This window comes from Xyrauchen texanus, chromosome 7 (assembly GCF_025860055.1).
Source record: "Xyrauchen texanus isolate HMW12.3.18 chromosome 7, RBS_HiC_50CHRs, whole genome shotgun sequence".
Lineage (NCBI taxonomy): Eukaryota > Metazoa > Chordata > Actinopteri > Cypriniformes > Catostomidae > Xyrauchen > Xyrauchen texanus.
This window is the reverse complement of record NC_068282.1, coordinates 43037695-43052506: the sequence shown is the minus strand read 5'-3', so window position 1 is coordinate 43052506 and position 14812 is coordinate 43037695. Positions and strand designations below refer to the sequence as shown.

The 14812-nt window shown below is 46.4% G+C and overlaps 1 protein-coding gene across 3 annotated transcripts in view; it reads right to left on the bottom strand.

The window, feature by feature from the left end:
* The window catches only part of LOC127646364 (phospholipid phosphatase-related protein type 5-like), a 71864-nt gene extending 58434 nt beyond the window's left edge, over positions 1–13430 (bottom strand). For all 3 annotated transcript variants that reach the window (XM_052129928.1, XM_052129926.1, XM_052129930.1), the window contains exon 1: positions 13308–13430. The gene's annotated coding sequence lies outside the window, so the exon portion shown is untranslated. The remainder of the gene's footprint in view (positions 1–13307) is intronic.
* Between the last annotated feature and the right edge of the window lie 1382 nt (positions 13431–14812).

The following is a 14812-nucleotide window of genomic DNA, read 5'->3' as shown; positions in this document are numbered from 1 at the left end:
CATCAAAACATAATTTTTTTACATGAGGTTTAGTGAATGCTGTTCTTTCAATTAATATCACCCAAATAGGTTTTTGAAGTGCATCATAAATTCTCACAACACTGAAAAATGGGCCACTACATTTAGAGCAGAAACACAACGTAGGAAAAATGAGCATACTGTAGGTGTACTTTTTCAAGAGATCCATCTTCAAAAGGCAGTCTACTGCACCCCTCATGACAAGTCTTTCCTCTGAACTCTTTAAAATGTACACTCTATTAGCAACAGAGAGAGAAAGACATATTCAGGTCACTGGAAAAGACTAGGCTACTGAAGGAGAACACAAGGGACAGGAGGGACTTCAAAAAGGAACAAGACAGTAGAGGAGTCTCCTCTAGCGCTTTAGTGCCCATCAAAACCATTGTATTCGGATTGTCTCTTGAACACTTGCTAATTTGGGTTTAAAACATGACAATAAATAATAATTTAACAGTTATTTAAACCTACTTTTTTTTAATTTATTTAAAAAAAAAAAAAATTCCAGGCTATGGCTTAAATAAAACTCCCATATCCCTTCCCACTAAAAGTCATGTCATTGAGCAGTAACCTAATATAATATACATCATGTACCGTTTACCATCATGGCACTATTAAGAGCTGCCACACAATACTTAATCCAGAGGTTTTGTATATTTTAACCCCAGGTTAAAGCTACTTATTCAGGAATAGTTCATCCAAAAATGAAAATTCTGACATTATTTAGGTCACTGCTCCGGTGAGTTTATTCTGTTTGTTTTGTTAATCTCTCTCCCTTATGTCTCGCTGGCCAAGCCAGCGTGCATGACCAGTGTTTCCATGGGAACATTGATAGTTCCCGGGAAACGCTGATCATGCTACTGATTAGCATGCTAGCAACACCTGTTCTACGCTAATTCACTCCCTACTTAATCCCTGTGTGTTCTCACTGTCTTTGCTAGATTATTGTATGAAGTCAAGCAACTAACCTTGCTCTCTTTGTCTAGTTGGTGCCGTCTCGTGTCTCTGCCTGCACGCCCACAAATCGCCAGTGGAGGATTCCTCAACTCTGCCCATATGTTGGGAATATGACTGCCTTCTAATCGTATGGGCTATGTTCTCTGTATCTCACTACACTTCTACGGACACTAGCTACGGATCTGTTCCTGACTTCCACAATGCATACACCCATCTACGAACATACTCTTCCTATCTGCCCTGATTCGTACTTCTCCCCCAGCTACTGCAGCCGGTGCAGGGATTCTTATACTTCAGCAGTACATTTTGCTAACATTTATTGTGAATAAATCCTTTGAACTTTGAGCTTTTGGGTCCCTCTGTCTCACTTTCGCTGACAATTTACTCACTAGACTAGAGGCCTGCTAGCCTGACAGGTCCTGACAAACCATTGTCCTTTTTTCAAGTATTCAGGTTCAGACTGGGTTTGTAATTAAAAGGTACACAAATGTATATGTTTTTACTAATTATGAGAATGCAACAAATCCACCTTCCAAACCATGTCTTTACCAAGAAACAATTTGATAAACCTATAATAATGATATTTATAAATATTTTAGAGCTGTCAGGATGGATTTCACAGGAAACTGCATACATACACCATTCACCCGTGCATGCTGACATCGAGAAAATAAGATCCGGCTACTGTAGAGCGTATGGTGTGGGAGTAGCTGAAGCTGAAAATATGTCACAACAAATTAGAAAAATTGACCATGGATCATTCAAAATGGCAAACCTCAGAGGAATCACTGGTTGTGAAAACAAAGAAACCATGAACAGAGCAGAGTCTACAAGCAAAAAGGGAAACCGACAGAGTCCGTAATAAAAAAACAAATCAACATTGGCTTTGCTTTTCAGAGGTGGAGGCAACTCTGAGATCTGAAAGGATTTAAAAGTGACCCAGAGATGGCTTTTTCTTTACTCAACAGGTAATATCTTTTATTGATATGGTTTATGCATAATTGTGGAATCACAGTCGTGCGTGTAGTGAAATACAATAATTATACTGTAATCGGTGCAGAACTTTTCACTTACTAGCACACGTGTGTATTTTTCTTTATAATGGTAATCATTTCTATAAATAAATCCTTTAGTCCTAGGCTTGCCAAGGACATGCAAGTCTTGAAATGATGCTGACCACTGGTTGGTGTCACGAACCCCTTTCCTCTGCCCCATCTCCGCTTCCTCGAGCACGCACCCATACACTCCGCGAGCATGCTCGCTTCAAGCTCCCTCGCTCCGCCCCCCTTGAGCGCGTTACGCTCTTTTTCCTCCCTCGAGCACTCACGCTCCTTATGCTATTGCGAGCTCTGCTCGTAAGCTATCTCCCCCCTCTGGCGCACTCGCTTCCCCCAGAACATTATGACCACCTACACTCACGCGCATCCTATCCCCACACATTAGATTCACCTGCACTCGTCTCGTCACCTTCATTGTTCACACCTGCACTTTCCCCTATAAATACCCAGCACTTCCGTTTCACGGGTGTTGATTATTGTATGTATTTAGATTCCCGTGTTTATGCCCCCGCTAGTCTCGTCTAGTTTTGCCCCTGCTAGTCTCGTCTAGTTTTGACCTCCCCACTGTTTGATTACCTGTTTAGCTTGCCAACTCTCTCGTTCCCCTGTCTTTGTTCCCGCTAGTCTCGTCTTGTCCTTCGCCCTTGTTTATATCGTTATTTCCCCGGCTTCCGACCTTACGCTCCCCCTCGACTACTCTCACTGGATTTCCCTTGTTTTGTACTTTTGCCTGCACTGCTTTTAATATACATTAAAAGCAGTTTCATCCAACATTGTGACTGTCTCATCTTGTGTGTGTGTGACCGGGTTACAGAATAACCAACCTCACCGAAGACAGTCACAATGCGTCGCGCTGAGGATTCGCGCGGCTCACTAGAGCGGAGGAACACGTCACATTCAGCGCGAGGAGCTACGGTGTGGAAGCATGATCGCGCGCTCACAGCCCAGGGCCAGCAGGTACGTCGCGATTTTTGATTTTTGTCACCCTGCGTCACCTGTGTCTGCCCCTGAGCCCGTTTATGCTTCCCATGCGTTTTTGAGCCGTAAGCTCTCCACCCCGGAGAGGTTTTACGGCTCTTCAGATGCTGACCAAGGGGTTTTTATGCGAGGCAGCGGTTGTGTAACCCATAACCCCGCCCTCGGCATTATGGACCCAGCGGCCCAACTCGTGGGTTTAGCGTCAGGGAGCCAAACCGTGGAGGCTTATATTATGGATTTTTGTGTCCTGGCGTACCAGGTGAATTTTAATGAGGTGGCTCTGAAGACCATTTTTCAATGTGGTCTGAATGAGCCAACCTCATCATTAATGCCTGGTGGTCGCTGCCCCCTTAACCTGGCTCAGTTTATTGACCTCGCCCTACTGTACTCTGGTTCCTCGTTCACTGTGGGGGAGGCAGACACTGAACCAGCGCTCCACACCAAGACCCCCGTCTCGAAGCCTACCACGGCCCCCGTCTCGAAGCCTACCATGGCCCCAGTCCCTAAGCCTGACACGGCCCCAGTCCCGAGGCCTGTCACGGCCCCAGCCTCGAAGCCTGGCACGGCCAGCGAGTCAACGCCCATGCCCGCCACGGCCAACGAGCCGGCGCCCAAGCCCGCCACGGCCAACGAGCCGGCGCCCATGCCCGCCACGGCCAATGAGCCGGCGCCCATGCCCACCACGGCCAACGAGCCAGCGCCCCTGCCTGCCACGGCCGGTGAGCCAGCGCCCATGTCTGCCACGGTCAGCGAGCCAGCGCCTGTAGCCTCGACCCCCCCTGAGCCAGCGCCTGTAGCCTCGACCGTCCCCATGGCCACGTCCCCTGTTGGCCGAAGACGTAAGAGAAGGAAGAGGGCCCCTTCTCCCCAGTCTCGTCTTGTGCTCAAGACCTCTGCTCTGCCCTCAGAGTCTTCCACGGCTCTGCAGACCTCTGCTCCGCCCTCAGAGTCTTCCACGGCTCTGCAGACCTCTGCTCCGCCCTCAGAGTCTTCCACGGCTCTGCAGACCTCTGCTCCGCCCTCAGAGTCTTCCACGGCTCTGCCGGGTTCTGCTCCGCCCTCAGAGTCTCCCACGGCTCTGCCGGGTTCTGCTCCGCCCTCAGAGTCTCCCACGGCTCTGTCGGGGTCTGCTCGCCCCTCTGAGCCCTCCCGGGCTCCGCCTCACGAGTCTCCAAGGGCCCCTCACAAGCCTCCTAGGGCTCCTCCTCACGAGCCTCCCGGAGCTCTACCCCTCAAGTCCCTCAGGGCTCCACCCCTCAAGCCTCTCACGGCTTTGCCTCTCGAGTCTCTCAAGGCTCCATCCCTCGAGTCTTTCATGGCTCCACCCCTCAAGCCTCTCACGGCTTCGCCTCTCGAGTCTCTCAGGGCTCCATCCCTCGAGTCTTTCATGGCTCCACCCCTCAAGCCTCTCACGGCTTCGCCTCTCGAGTCTCTCAGGGCTCCATCCCTCGAGTCTTTCATGGCTCCACCCCTCAAGCCTCTCACGGCTTCGCCTCTCGAGTCTCTCAGGGCTCCATCCCTCGAGTCTTTCATGGCTCCACCCCTCAAGCCTCTCACGGCTTCAGCCTCTCGAGTCTCTCAGGGCTCCATCCCTCTCGAGTCTTTCATGGCTCCACCCCTCAAGCCTCTCACGGCTTCGCCTCTCGAGTCTCTCAGGGCTCCTCCGCCTCTCAGGGCTCCGCCCCTCAAGTCTCTCAGGGCTCCTCCCCTCTCAAGCCTCTCAGGGCTCCCCCTCTCGAGTCTTTCAGGGCTCCTCCTCCTCTCAAGCCTCTCAGGGCTTCGTCTCTCGAGTCTTTCAAGGCTCCCCCTCAAGCCTCTCGAGCCTCCCAGGGCTCGGCCACTAGAGGCTCCTATGGCTCTGCCTCCCGAGCCTCCTACGGCTCCCCCTCCAGAGCCTCCTACGGCTCCACCTCCCGAGCCTCCCAGGGCTCGGCCACTAGAGGCTCCTATGGCTCTGCCTCCTGAGCCTCCTACGGCTCCCCCTCCAGAGCCTCCTACGGCTCCACCTCCCGAGCCTCTCATGGCTCTGCTCCCAAAGACTCCAGAGCTTCCTAGGGCTCCGCCTCTTGAGCCTTCCACGGCTCCACCACCCGAGCCTCCTACAGCTCTGCTCCCTAAGACTCCAGAGCCTTCTAGAGATTCGCCTCTCGAGCCTCCTACAGCTCCGCCTCTCGAGCCTTCCACGGCTCCACCACCCGAGCCTCCTACGGCTCTGCTCCCTAAGACTCCAGAGCCTTCTAGAGATTCGCCTCTGGAGCCTCCTGCGGCTCCGCCTCTAAAGCCTCCCTTGGCTCCACCTCCAGAGCCTACCAGGGCTTCACTCCTGGAGCCTTCTACGGGCCACCACCCACGGCGTCACCTCCCTCGGCTCTGCCTCCAGAGCCTTCCAGGGCTTCACCTCTGGAGCCTCCTACGGCGCCACCTCCATGGGCTCCACTTCCAGAGCCTTCCAGGCCTTCGCCCCTAAAGCCCCCCTTGGCTCCACCTCCAGAGCCTTCCAGGCCCTCGCCCCTAAAGCCTCCTTCGGCTCCACCTCCGGAGCCTTCCAGGCCTTCGCCCCTAAAGCCTCCTTCGGCTCCACCTCCAGAGCCCACCAGGGCCTCGCCCCTGGGGCCTCCTGCGACTCCACCTCCCTCGGCTCCGTCTCCTGAGCCTTCCTCGGCTCCGTCTCCTGAGCCTCCCTCGCCTGCCTCCTGAGCCTCCTCTCGGGTCTCTCAATTCCCGCCTGCCGAGTCTCTCACGGCTCCGCCTTCCAAGGCTCAGTCTCCCAAGTCCTCCACGACTCCGCCTTTCACGGCTCCGCCCCTGAAACCTTTCCTCACTGGGTCTTGCCTGCTCCCCTTGTTACCGTTCCTCTACCTGTCCTGTGGCCTCTTCCCTGGCCTCCGGACCCTATTCCTGTCCGGTGGTCACCTTCCAGACCCCCGGACCCAGTCCCTGTCCTCCAGTCGCCTTCCAGACCTCCTGACCCAGTCTCTGCCCTATGGCTGCCCCCTAGACCTCCCGACAACCCGCCTGTCCACTATGTTCCCCTTGACCTTGCCTTGAACTGCCCATTGACCCCCATGGACTGTTTCATCTCCCTTTTGTGCCTTCTGCCCCCGTGAGCTCACACGCTCGTTCTGCTCCCCATGAGCTCACGCTCGTTCTGTCCCCTCGAGCTCTCACGCTCGTTCTGTCCCCACGAGCTCACACGCTCGTTCTGTTCCCTCGCGCTCCTCGCAGCCGAGCGCGGCCGTCAGGAGCCGTCCTATTCAGAGGGGGGAGTACTGTCATGAACCCCTTTCCTCTGCCCCATCTCCGCTTCCTCGAGCACGCACCCATACACTCCGCGAGCATGCTCGCTTCCCGCTCCCTCGCTCCGCCCCCTTGAGCGCGTACGCTCTTTTTCCTCCCTCGAGCACTCACGCTCCTTATGCTATTGCGAGCTCTGCTCGTAAGCTATCTCCCCCCTCTGGCGCACTCGCTTCCCCCAGAACATTATGACCACCTACACTCACGCGCATCCTATCCCCACACATTAGATTCACCTGCACTCGTCTCGTCACCTTCATTGTTCACACCTGCACCTTCCCCTATAAATACCCAGCACTTCCGTTTCACGGGTGTTGGTTATTGTATGTATTTAGATTCCCGTGTTTATGCCCCCGCTAGTCTCGTCTAGTTTTGCCCCTGCTAGTCTCGTCTAGTTTTGACCTCCCCACTGTTTGATTACCTGTTTAGCTTGCCAACTCTCTCGTTCCCCTGTCTTTGTTCCCGCTAGTCTCGTCTTGTCCTTCGCCCTTGTTTATATCGTTATTTCCCCGGCTTCCGACCTTACGCTCCCCCTCGACTACTCTCACTGGATTTCCCTTGTTTTGTACTTTTGCCTGCACTGCTTTTAATATACATTAAAAGCAGTTTCATCCAACATTGTGACTGTCTCATCTTGTGTGTGTGTGACCGGGTTACAGTTGGTAACAATGACAATCTATAAATGAGTTACCACCATGGTCTATTTGGACAGAATATCCTGCAGTTATAAAAACTTTACAACATTTTATCTTATCAGACTAGCAATCATTATGTCTAATGTTAACAACCTTTTGTAATGTCATTTAATTAAAAAAAAAAAATCAATGTTTCCAATATGTCAAAACAACAGCATAAGATATGGCACTTATCTGCTCAATGTCATGTTTTTGAATATCCATCTTTTCCTTTCTTTTGTTATTTATTTGTCCATTGGCTGATAAGAAGTTCTGTATCCTTGTGTACATCGGTGCCTCGAATCACATTCATCTGCGCAGAAGAGCAGAACAGAGCCGAACCACAACCAAAACAATATTCTTCCGCAAGACACATGGGGTTTTATTTATTTTTTTAAATCGCTAGAGGGCCAAAAGTTACATAGTATGGCTTTTATTAAAAATGACATGCACGAACAGACAAGGCTTTTCAGTGTCTCACGCAGAACCTCGATTTTTACAAATGCATCTCGAGACACCTGCGTTCCATTTCATTTGTTGCACTGCATCAAGGTTTTTTGGCATAGGTGTCACAAAGATTCAACGTTCTAACATTTCAACGTGCTGACATTTGGTCATGAGACACAAAACAATCAATTAAGCGGCGACTTGGCCTGGAGCCGACTCTGGCTCCAGGCTGCGACATGGCCTGGAGCTGACTCTGGCTTGGCTGCCATGATGTGGGGCAAGGTCGTGGAAGGTGGAGCCGTGGATAACTGGGAAACGACCTCCATGGTTGTGCACATGGGTAGAGTCTCAGGAGCGACCTCTGTGGTCGTGGGCAGAGTCTCGGGAGTGACCGCTGTGGTCGTGGGCATGGATTGAGTCTTGGGAGGGACCTCTGTGGTCGCAGGCATGGACTGAGACTCAGAGACGAAATCCGTTCTCCTCCTCCTCCTCCTCCTCCTCCATGAGGACGACGTTGGCGGTGCAGGCTCTGGGACAGACGAGGCTGGCAACGTTGCTCGTTGGCAGTGGCAGACATAGGTTCATTGGTAATGACGTGGGATGCTGGCTTGGCAGCCATGACGGGGAACTCTGACGTGGCCTGGAGCCGACTTTGGCGCGGCGTAGCCTGGAGCCGACTCTGGCTTGGCTGTGACAAGGCCTGAAGCTGACTCTGGCTTGGCTGTCATGACGTGGGGCAAGGTTGTGGAAGGTGGAGCCATGGATAACTGGGAAACGACCTCCATGGTCGTGTACATGGCCAGAGACGTGGAACTCTGGCGCGGTGGTGGTCATGACGTGGAACTCTGGCGCGGCGTCCACCTCCCCCTCAGTGAACATGGAACCAGTGATCTGTAGGGCGAGGTCGATATATTGAGCCAGGTTGAGGGGACTGCGACCGCCAGGCATCAAAGTGGAGATTGGCTCACTCAGTCCAAAGCAAAAAATTTATTTGAGGGCAACCTCATTAAAGTCCACTTGGACTGCCCGATCACAAAAATCCTCCACGTAATTCTCCAGGGGTTGATTCCCCTGACGAAGATGCAGGATCCAAACTGCTTTGTCCATAATGGGTGGTCTAGTATTCTGTAACGATTGTAGCTGGCAATGGCAATGATGATGACACGATGATGATGACGTGAATTGAAGAACCCAAGTGCAGTTTATTTACAATCGTGAAAACCCTAAATCAACACATGAACTAAACTAAACATAAACATGACTAGACTTAAACATGGCTACATATACATATATCAAAACTAGACAAGAGACGATGGCAAACATGAGGGCTTAAATACATGGACATGGGGAAACATAAGCCAATGAACAAACAGAACTCTAAACAAGATAACAAGACAACAAACTAAAACCAATGACAAACTAGAACTGATAACAAAGTAATCAAACAATGAACCAATGAAAACAAGACACATGAACATGGAGGGAAACAGGAAGATCACATGACAAGAGACATGAAAAACAGGAACCAACAGAATAAACATGACACTTTGATAAAATTACTCCTGTGCGGTGTAATGTGAAATGGTGTGAATATGTTTTTAGTCCATAGTTTCATTAATTCTACAAAATATATGTAAGCTACTAAATAAAACACTGCACATTTTGTATATCTCCCTTTTCTGACATACCCAATTCAGGTCTTGGAGTCTCCACTAATGAGGCGATTAGTTGAATCAGGTGTGTTTGATTAAATAGATATCCTATCTATTAATGGGGGGAGATTTTCAGGAACAGGGTTGGAACCCTTGCTTTAGAAGACTTGAATCTAGTGTATGATTACATTTAATGATTTCATGGTGGGTTTTGTTTTTTTTTTTGGTCCTTTTTGGAGCTTGACAGTCACTTTCATTATATTGCGAAAAGCATGTGAAGATGCTTTAAAAAAAAAAAAATTATTTGGTGTTCCATGGAACATCATAAACTTGCCTCATTAAATTTTAATGCACTTTGTACTCACATGCTGTGTTTAGTTTCAGAGAAAACTGTTAAAAATGTCAACAGTGACAGCAAACATTCCTCTGCAATGTTCGTCTATTTATTTATTTATTTATTTTTTGCATATTTCAGAGACTTAAAGGAATAGTTCACCCAAAAATTTACATTTGCTGATAATGTAATCACCCTCAGGCCATCCAAGATGTATCAGAGTCTCTTTCTTCAACAAAACAGAATTTAAGATTTTTAGGATTTCATTTCAGGCCTCCTCCTTTAAACAATGCAAGTGAATGTACTCCATTTTTTGGCAGTCCAAAATGCATATTTCGGGTGCATCAAAATAATCAACACAACTCCAGTCGACAAATAAAGTGCTTCTGAACCCAAACGATTGATTATTTTTAGAAACAAAACAATACTTATATACTTTTTAACTACAAACGTTCGCTTCCATACATCTCTGTGACACGAGCTCATGAGAGTGATGATGCAAGCTCATTGGTATGTCAAGCGTCACGTGGAGAAGGAGGCCCTTGCAGTATATGAATGCCTGCAACAGTGTTTGACAAATGATTCTGATCAGATTCTTATCACTTGCATGTGATTTACTGCTATCTTTCAGCTCTGTTGCAATTCAAACATTAGCAGAGGAATCAAAGATTAAAACTGATCTGGTGTTCATTAAGTATGATCTGGGCTAAAGCAAAAAAATGAATGTTATGACAGTGCTCAGATATTCCATGCTCTCAGAGCACTCACATCAGTAGGGGCATGTGTATCTCTGTGCATCCCCATCATCCACAGTGCAAAAATCCACAATAGCAGATGCTTTATCCTCAAAGTCCCATCCTCTGCATGGATGCCAAGACACGTCCCCACACTTTAATTACTTTGAATATCAAAGTCTTATCTAGCCAGACTTTTGACTTGCGGCATAAAATCTGGTCCACACAGCAGCTTTCTGGCCAAGAACCGCCCACATTTACAGGAAGAGGCTGTCTGACTATAGGAATTGCACAGGATATAGTCTACTATAACAAATGCAGTTGACACTGTCAGCCTGAAGTTGACAGTAAGAAATACAGGGGGTGGCAGACTTCCAAAATGTAGGATGGCAGGGGAAGTCTTGTTCATATTAATGAAAAAAGCTTCCTGATTTGTTAGGATTAGATTTAAGGGCTTGGGTTAGAATTCCTCTGACCAATCAGCTCACGCTTTCCTGATGAATACTACTGAATCGTCCAAATATTAATTGCTTTACTCATTAATATAAATTATCTTCCTTTGTCATCCTACACTTTGGAAACTCGCAAGCTGGTGATAAAACATGTGGCTCAAATGTACTTTGATAAAGATGACACAAATGCTACAGTTCCCTCCAATATACAGTAAGCAAAGTGGCCTTCAAATATAACAAACGAATGTTGTGTTTGAATGTTACATTTTATATAGCCCTTTTCTGACACTACACTCAAAGCACTATACACAGCGAACAGGGGACTCTCCTCAACCACCATCAGTGTGCAGCATCCACCTGGATGATGCAACAGCAGCCATAGTGCACCAGTACACTCACCACACACCAGTTATTGATGGAGAGGAGAGAGTTATAACCAATTAATTGATTGGAATTATTAGGAGGCCATGATTGAGAAGGGCCGATGGAGGGAATTTGGCCAGGACACCAGGGTTACACCCCTACTCTTTACAGGTTGCTGTTCACTCCTTCAAGAACATGATTCGGCAAAATTTTAGATAAGTGCTTCAAGTTGGATGGATTGCATCCCCATTTAAAAGCCTGCATGCTAAATCACGTGGCCCCCCGTAACCATCTGAACAAGCGGCTGCAAGAGAAGGGGGTACCGCCTGCAGCTACAGGTGGTCCAAGCTACACTAAAATATGCTGTCAGGACAAGTTGAATTCAACTTGACTCAGGGGCTTATCTACTGTAGTCAACTATTTAAAATCAGTGATCGTGTAGTCCCTACCTGACTGACATAAAGTGACCAACCAAAGGTCATTTCGTTTTACCTGCTGTGTAGGGCCGGGTTTATCTGAAATTGTTGATACCACTAGAGGGGACATTGATATAGTGTCTGGGTATGCACGAGCATACAAATGGGGGCCAGCACCCAGTCACCTGTATTTTTATAATGGCATGGTTATTTTGTTTTTATAGATTATGGCACACATTGACAGATATCACATAGCAAATTTAGCAGTGTTAATTCAACTCTAATAGAAAAGAAGGAGAGGGGGAGGATTGTTTCACAGAAGCAGGACACACATTTCCAAAACATAGTAATTTATATTCATTAGGAAAGCGAAACCTGATTGGACAATTCAGTCATTTTCATCAGGTAAATGATGCCTAATTGGTTAGAAAACCTACAGTATAACCCAACCCCTAAATCTGACACAAATCAGGTAGTACTCATAATTGCATTTTATATCAGTGCTTTTTGGTTTATCAAATTAGTCAGGTGACTTGCCCTAGATATAGCATTGTCTAAAGACCCAAAACATTTGTCTACCACTAATAGCCTACTACTGTATTAATTGTGTTGAATGTCTTGTGAACAATGATGTTCAGTTATAGGCTACTCGAGAAAATTTAGTAAAAGATTTTTGGCCTATTGGGAAATTACATTTGGTATGGTGTCTTGCTGCAATAGTAACTGTGGTTCACCTACAGTACGTTGCGCTGGGACTTTTGGGCCCAGCTTCAAAACATTTTGCACATCGGCCCAGGTGTGACTTGTTATGCCACTGGGCATTGAAAAATTCAAATAATTGGACAGCAGTGTCAGTACTTGATAATTTGTACAGAGAAACTTAAGAAATTGGCAGAAATGTCTATAGATTATAGATCATAATTTCGGTTTATCAAGAAGTAATAAGTACAGATTATTTCAGACATATCACATCACTTCTGCATTGTTTTATGCCATTTTGTAATAGTAAAAAATGCAGCAAGCAGGTGTGTGGATTTTGAATACAAAGTATGCTTTAGGTTTAGATGCACTGATCACACACACACACACACACACACACACACACACACACACACACACACACACACACACACACACACACACACACACACACACACACACACAGTGCCCATGCAGTACTTCTACACAATACTCATCATTGCATACTGCAGGTTTCGGTCAAAGCGTACACAAATGGTATAAGTAATTAATTCAAAATCCTATACCCCAATCCTATACCTACCCCTCAACCTGACCCTTACAGAAACATTTTTACATTTATCAATTTTAAGACATTTAAGACATTATTTAGTCCCTTTATTAACTTATCCTTATTGGGACTGTTTGTGGATCCCCTAAATGAACATAATTCAGGTTCCGCATGGTGACATTTGGTCACCACAATGTAGACAAAACATGATCTACAGTACATACACTCAAAAATGCGTTCACACATTTTGCCAGTCTCATTCACATTGTTTCCTCACCTAACCAAAAAAACTTAACCAGTGTATTTATAATGTGCACACACTACAAAAAGACAGTTTGATCACTGTGCACTCACATAACGGTGTATCATTGCCTCCAAAGTCTTTTTAAGTGCAAATCTCAACTTTAGATCACTTTTGTTGAGAAGAAAAAGACAAAGTCAGTCTCTGCGATGAGACCAGTGCACAAAGACTCTCCGATGTGGGTCAGAGCCCCATGCACACTTTCTCCCAGCAACCGTCTTGATCTAGTAACATTTCTGTTGCCTTCACATTTAAAAGCACTGAATCCATTACTTATTGAGTCACCCGGATCCCTGACCAAAGCACACATGCATCCATTACAAACACATCAGCGTGAGAGCGAGAGAGAGAGAGAGAGAGAGAGAGAGAGAGAGAGTGCTTACCTCTAATGGTTGTAGCAGTATTGAAAGTGAAGGTGCTATATTACAGCCATTTTGTCTGGACGTGAGCACAAGTGGTTTGGAAGTGTGTATAAATGAAACGGCAGGCACCTGCTTAACTCAGCTTTCTGCGTGCTGTAGAAGAATACTGCCACTCTTCTCTTTCTCTCTCTCTCTCTCTCTCTCTCTCTCTCTCTCTCTCCTCCTCCTCTCAGTTTCTCTTGACACACACACATAACCAGTGGCATCAGCGCCACCCCTCTCTACATTTACAGATTTGCTGTGTACAATCTGCTTGATGTCCCAGCATTCAAGCCGAAGATCAAGCAAATTCATTAAGTGTTTTTGATTGAGTGAGTGTTGGTAAGACAAAGATGGAAGAGAGAGAATTAAAGATGGAATAGGAGCAGTGCATAAAGAAAGGCACGTACAGGAGAAACCTGTGCAGAGGAGAGACTGTGCTGACAAAACCACCTAAGACCAGCATGAATTTTCATGCTGGACTAGGCTGGTTTGGTGCTGGTTTAGCTGGTGGACCTGAATAGCCATGCTGCAAAAATGCTAAATTTAGTTGGTGAAGCTGGTTGACCAGAATATTCTTTCTGGAATGACCAAGGAAGTCTCTTTCTTCTTAATATACAGTAGTAAAAGGAATCATTAACCAAAAATTAAAATTCTGTCTTTATTAACTCACCCATATGGTGATCTAAAACCCGTATGCTGGAGAATTTTTTAAGAATCTTCATGCAGCTCTTTTAGATAAAACAGCAGTTCATAGTGACCCTAGCTGTCAATTTTCCTAAAAAGGTCCATAGAAACATAATGTTGGATATTTGGTATGTGACATTTAGGAGGGAACTTAACGTGCCCTCATTCTCACACCATTATATGTAAGATATTTGATATGCTAAATTTAGAAGGAAATTTAGGGTCTTGAAATATGTACGCTATGAACTAAATTAAACTGTCCTTATTGTACCTTATTAGGTAATGAAATGTATTATGGAATTCGTCGCATTCGACAAGCATTATAAATGAGATAAATGACAAATAACTAGATTATTTGCCTTAATAGATTCTCCACATTACAATTGTAATATGTTTCGTTGTATCCACTCACAATTTCTACTGTAAGGAATTAGCTTTAATAAGTGAATTATGATTAATTCACTTATTGGAGTAATATTATTCTCATGGCTTATTGAAAATAATATTACATATATTTAGGTATAGCTTTGAAGCGAAATCTTTTAGAAACAGGGATGAGATTATTTATCAAAATATACCAGTCAAGTCGTCTTTGAACACAGACAAACCTTATTACTAATCTAAACATAAATCACATATATACATGAGACGGGTTGTCAAAGGTGTCCTAAGCCAATCAGAAGTGACTTTTCAGAGTTGCATGGTCAACTGGGCTGTCCTTTCTGACAGTTGATTTTATGGTCCTTTGTTCCAGAGTCTTACAAATCTCCCACTCAAAAATAGAGCATATTTAATCATGA